This window comes from Plectropomus leopardus, chromosome 5 (assembly GCF_026936395.1).
Source record: "Plectropomus leopardus strain MGB_pleo_1.0 chromosome 5, ASM2693639v1, whole genome shotgun sequence".
Classification (NCBI taxonomy): domain Eukaryota; kingdom Metazoa; phylum Chordata; class Actinopteri; order Perciformes; family Serranidae; genus Plectropomus; species Plectropomus leopardus.
The window spans coordinates 7,918,689-7,924,688 of NC_142180.1; the positions used below are offsets into that span (position 1 = coordinate 7,918,689).

Sequence of the window (6,000 nt, forward strand, 5' to 3'; positions counted from 1 at the left end):
AAAAAGTCTGCATTTGAGAACTTGGGAATGATACTCATCAATCCACCAAAAGTTGCATAATGTTGCTTGGAATGCACAAACTTTTATGCTGTTCTTCTCCATCACATTTTTTTTCTTTTTTGTTTGAAGTAAAGTTGATTTACCAATCGAGGTTTTCCTGATCAATTTTCTGACTAAACTCTATCTCTTGTTTTCATACGACATTAGAGATGAAAAAAAGGGGACCAAACAATTTCATTTTATCCCTCGAATAGGTAAGATGTTGTCTATATGAGCCAATTTTGCCTTGAAAACACTTAACTTAAAGCTAGAATTACAGCCTCATGCTTTGTCCTCGGAGGATGAAAGGTATGCTTCAAACACCTATTTAAGGAGGACTTCAAAGATTAGTGTAACTGATTTAATATCAGACCAAAAGTCTCCCCTTCATGCCCTGAGTTATGGCCTTGAGTAATGGCCGGAAAAGTGTTTTTGTATCATTGTAGCATATGATGTCGCAGTGAAGTGGACCTTAGACCTTCTGGATATAAAATATCATCACTTCCTTTTATCCTTTTAAGCATTTGCATGACATTTTGGCAGTGTTAGCGAATTAATTCTTGAGTTATATGATGCCACAGTAACCTTGACCTTTGGCCACCAAATTCTAATGAATTCATCTATGAGTCCAAGTAGATGTTTGTGCCAAATTTAAAGAAATTACCTCAAGGTGTTACTGAAATATTACATTCATAAGAATAGGACGTAGGTACAAGTGTACAAACCGACAGTCCGAAAATATAATGCCTCTGGCCGTGGCTTTCACCAGGGTGGAGGCATAAAAATGGACAATTGTGTGATAGAAACATGATAGAAAACAGCATGAATAAGCACTACAAATATATTGATTTTTTTTTCTGCTGTTTGTACAGCACATTATACCATTTTTTATTGGTTTGATGGTCTAGATTTATGCCTCCACCTGCAAATATTTTTTACAGTAGCACCTTCCTTTCTTCTGCATGAGAGATTTTACCTTTGATTTACAGCCTTAATACATTCAGCTACATCTTCACTCAAGCTTCCCCTCTACCTGCCTAGCCAAACAACTCAACCCAGGTCTACAAGGGATACTGACAGCAGATATTTATTTATGTTCTGGTGTTGGAAAGCAGCCAGGGACCTGGCAAACCGACTAAGATTAGGGATGTGCTCCCTATCCAACTGCTTCAATCACATTCACCCTACACTACGAACAAACACCAGCAAACCCCAAAATGGAAACACTGCTACACCTACAGGGTAGACTGCTTAGCAATTGAATTTTGCAAACGTGATCAAAACTCTGCCTCCTTGATCCCACGACTAGTTTTTAATCCAGGAATAAAGCTGCAAAGACACAAAGGAATTTCTTCATCCAACAGAAATACTCCACAAGAAAGAAAACTCAACCGCAACATGTGCCACCCACAAGAAGGGAATCCCCAGTCACTACCATCCACACATGCAACCAACTGACTCTATGTCAATGGATATCTACCCAAGTCACCAAAGTAGAGCAAGATGCTACCCAGCTCCATGATAACATTATCAAAAAGTCACCAATTTGTGTTATGACCCAACTCAAGACCAAAAGACATGCAAGGGTTAAAAATGAAAGGCATTTTTATTGCCACAAACTGACTTAAACCAACAAATGCCTGTTTCAACAGCTGAACTGGAAAGCAAACCAAGCCTACTGAGACAGTGATAAACTTTCCGGAGGACAAAAATGTCAAAGGAAACCAAGGTAATGCCAGTGAAGAAAACGCCTCCAAACTGAAAAATGGGGCACATCTTAAACAGCCTGAAAAAAGTGGCCCACCATTTCTGGTTCACCGATGGCACTCCAGCTCCACCCAACCAGAAACCTGCAGTAGCACAACACACCCATGAGCCACATCAGAGACTCCAGAGGTGGCACAGGTGGATGAACTTGCCGCCTCCTAAACTGTGAGACATCAATCAATCAGTCCCTTATTTGTCACATGTAATTTTACAAGGTACAGCTCCAGGGAAATGTGATCCCGCCAGTTTCCTTAACTTGTAGACTATAATAACGTCCATTTTTTTGTAATTGTTTTTGGATGGGTCTGATAATCTATAGTGTCTGTTTGCAGAAAGATTAAACTGTCCACACATCTGACCTCCATGAACATATGGATGCTTCACCTGATCACAGGCTGCTGATGCTTCTGCACAGCAAATAGCAGTGATCCACAGCAGGAACAGGACAGCACTTCACATTTCCACCATCACACCAGTCCCAGTCAGCGTAAAAGCATGCACCTACTCTCCCTCTTTCACCAGAGCCCTTTGTTCTGTCAGATCAACCTACAGAAAGAGTAGGGTTGAATGGCACTGTGCAGGATTTTGCTAAGGTTCGGTGAATCTAGTGACATATATTGGTATATGTCACCGATGTGTAACATCATTATGTTAGTATGCTTCTAATGAAAGTTAATGAAATGAAGTTCTGTTACAACAGTGCCTTCTCTTAAAAGTGGACTTAAAACAAACTGGCCAGTTTGGAGGCTCAAAGATGGGGCTAACGTGGAAATGCCAAAATCTGCATTTCAAGGCTTCAAAATGAGTCCACAAATCAATAGGTGATCTAACAGTAGCTATGTCCTTTTCTTACACAGTCTTTGCTAAAAACAATCTTTTTGCAAGCTCAATTATTATTATTGTTCCATTTTTTAATTAATACCTTCTTATCTTAATTATGTTTCACTGTATTACCTTCTTATGATATGCAGTCTTTCCCTATGTTTTTGTAGTGTATGATTCTTGTCTGTTGTTTTTTGCTTGTTATTGTGATGCACATTAAGTCTGTCATATCAAATGTGCCACATAAATAAACTTGACATCAGCCGTCATTAGGATTATAATTTGATTCTCAGCTTTTCCTGCAACAAACAACAATGCAAACCAAGTGTCGAGGATAGAAAATTAAATAATGATTTTGCAGGATTTGGTGGCTACCTTTGAAGGGATTTGTTATTTCCAGAGCTGTTTATTTTTTTTCCATGGCCCAGAGAACGGTGCATTTGTCCAATTAGTAAAGGATCATGCTGACAACTCAGTGAAGGCCAAAACTGTTTAACATTCTACCTGAAATTATATGTTTCTCTTGTTAATTTATCCATGACCATAGGACACCACACTGAAAATCGCAGTTAATTAAAACTCCCTACAGGAAATATTGTTACATGCGCGTGATCCCCGTATGCTCCTAAACTTTATGCTCAATGCACCATACACATATCTTATCAGCTGCTGTCTGCGCACTGATGAATCCTTGAATTGGCTAATCATGTTGAAGACTGAACCTGTGAAGTGTAATGGTGATGCATACATCATACATAGAAGTTGTGCTGTTAGCTTCATCACCACCAGATGATGTGTCTCAATTAATGAGCACTACGTTGGTAGAAGTTGGCAAATGTGATAATTAACTCAACACATCTTCAAACTGCACTCTTCATCCAGTCGACTGGCCAAAAAGTTCTCCAAGAATAGGACCAAATATCAACTCTGATACTTCAGATAATAAATTAGTGACAGCCACCCAACCCCCTTCCTGTAAATCTGTTAACATGACAACAGTTTCAGTGAGTTGCTCACCTCCTTGATTTGTCTTTTCTTTGCAGTCATTTGGTGTTCACATCTTGCTTTTAATCATCATTTGTGTGACTCAGATAAAGGAGACATAATCTTAACAAACCCATTGTGAGCAGCTGGCATAATCAAATACATTTTCTTTGAATTTTTTTTTTGTTTCTTTCTTTATATTTCAGAAGAAAAGCAGTGTCTTTTAAAATCCTTTAGGTACATCAAGGCACCTTGGTCCCCCTAACATATGTCTTTTTTGTTGTTTATCTTCATTTAGTCTCTTGTCCTTTTCAATCGGTTGAAAAGTATCTTCATTTTCTGAATTTAGGGAGAGTAGGATAAATTTTCAGGAGAGCAGCTTTAAATCTGGTGTAAAAACCTGAATATTGAAAATAATTATACACTCAAAATAATAAATCTTTTTCCCTAAATCCAGACAGATTGTGCGTATCTGTTCTCCAACAGGTGGCTGGGCGTGAGGCGAAGTAGCTAAAAGACATAATGAGAACTGCAGGAAGATTAATTTGGACATGCATTTTAATTAAAAATGCAGGCCTGAAAAAAAGTTTTCATTTCGAAACAAGTTAGGAAATAATCACATTTTTTCCAGTCTGTTCTCACTGCTGACATGTCATATACTGGCAATTTATGATCTCTATGTAAGACACAAAAGGCAAAGACACACCAATCTGATATCAGCTGCAAAAAAAAGGCCCCCTGCCGTATCGCCTCATGTCGCCATATCTTGTCCAAAAGGGTTGTTGGAAGTGGAGGTGGATGGGTCCAATGAACCCTGGACTGTCACCCAAGAGTCGATTATTCACATTCTGTGTGTATGTCAAGATAAACCATGATGTTTATTTGTTTGTTTTTTTCGAAACTTAACCATGTGCTTTTGTTGCACAAGGAATTACACATGTAAAGAAGTGTTTTTATGATGTTGTATGCTTATTTTAAAAAAGACTGTATGCATGAAACTACAGAAACTGTGAGAACGGAAGTGTATTTTGAAAACATATAATCCATACAACAAATGTAAGTTTGCACACCATTCTAGAACATCAACAACGGATGCAGGATACCTATTGCATCATATTGAGATGTAAAGGTCCACTGACAAAGCAGCAATATTTGACGATTTGGAAAGACAATGTGTTATTTCTCTTGCAATATAATTATTCACATTAGAATTATAAGGTTCTATATGTCAGTTTTGTCAAAACTGAGTTCATACATTCCTTCATATATTCTTATGTTGTGACAACTTATTAACAAGTGAGGGTTTTTTTTGTCAATGCATTTGTTTTTTTTAATTTAGAAAACAAACAGGGTCATATAATTTTTGAAATTTGGAACACAAAACTCTGAAGCTTAATGACCACTCAGAATACATATAGAACCTTATAATACTAAGGTGGCCTGTGATACGGCATAATAAAATAGAAATATTTTTCTCACCTGTTGCTTCTGCTACAACACATCAGATGGATTTTTAAACATGTCACACTGAAAAAGATAAAGGGTGCTGAGAGGTTGGGCAGGGTTACATATTGTTGCTTATGTTAGCCTGTGATGTTGCCTACACAAATAAACGTGACATGACTTAACTTGACTTTTATTTCTTTATATAGTCCCACTCCTGATGTTCATTGCATATGAAATGCACCAAACAAATTTAGGTTGACTTGATGTCATTCCCAGACTCTGTTGTGGACTTGCCTTTCCTGAATCTTGTAACGGGTGTGGTGAGGACCCAGATGCAGTACAACCGTAACCAGGATTAGTTGGTAATAACTTTTATTCAGAACAACACAATTCAGACACGAAGCAGGATGAGGTAAGTCAGCATACAGTTCGTTCTTCGGGTCGGAACCCACAACACAGTCTCTGGAGGGAGATCGAAGCAACGAGCCGAAGCTGACGCTTACTCGGGCGTGGATGTGGAGGAAACCTCAGAGCCCAACAGCTCGACAGCACGTGTGGAGTTACCACGAGGAGAAGGCGGAAGCATGGTCGGGACAGGCGGAGGTTCAAGCCGAGTAAGCAGTCCGATGATGCAGCGGTACCGATGGGGATGGACCAGGAGGATCGTCGGGGCCAGGCGGAGAGGTCTTTACCAGCGAAGCAGATCAGAGACGCCAAAACAGAGCTCGTGGTCGAGGACAGAAGGCAGGTAGGTTTACCGGGGATCAGGCGAAGAGAGCAGGTCGGGGACAGGCAGGGTCGGCTTTCGGAGATCTGGCAGGAGAATGCTGGAGAGTCTTGCATAATGCGTAGAACAATCTGGCAATGAGAGTGTGTGTGTGGCAGGCTTATATACTGGGTTGATTACTGATGAGATGCAGCTGGAGGTGAGTAGAGCAGGCA

At 39.5% G+C, this 6,000-nt stretch overlaps 1 pseudogene; it reads right to left on the minus strand.

The window, feature by feature from the left end:
- Nucleotides 1-5,644, minus strand: part of LOC148189520 (uncharacterized) — a 71,664-nt pseudogene extending 66,020 nt beyond the window's left edge.
- Between the last annotated feature and the right edge of the window lie 356 nt (nt 5,645-6,000).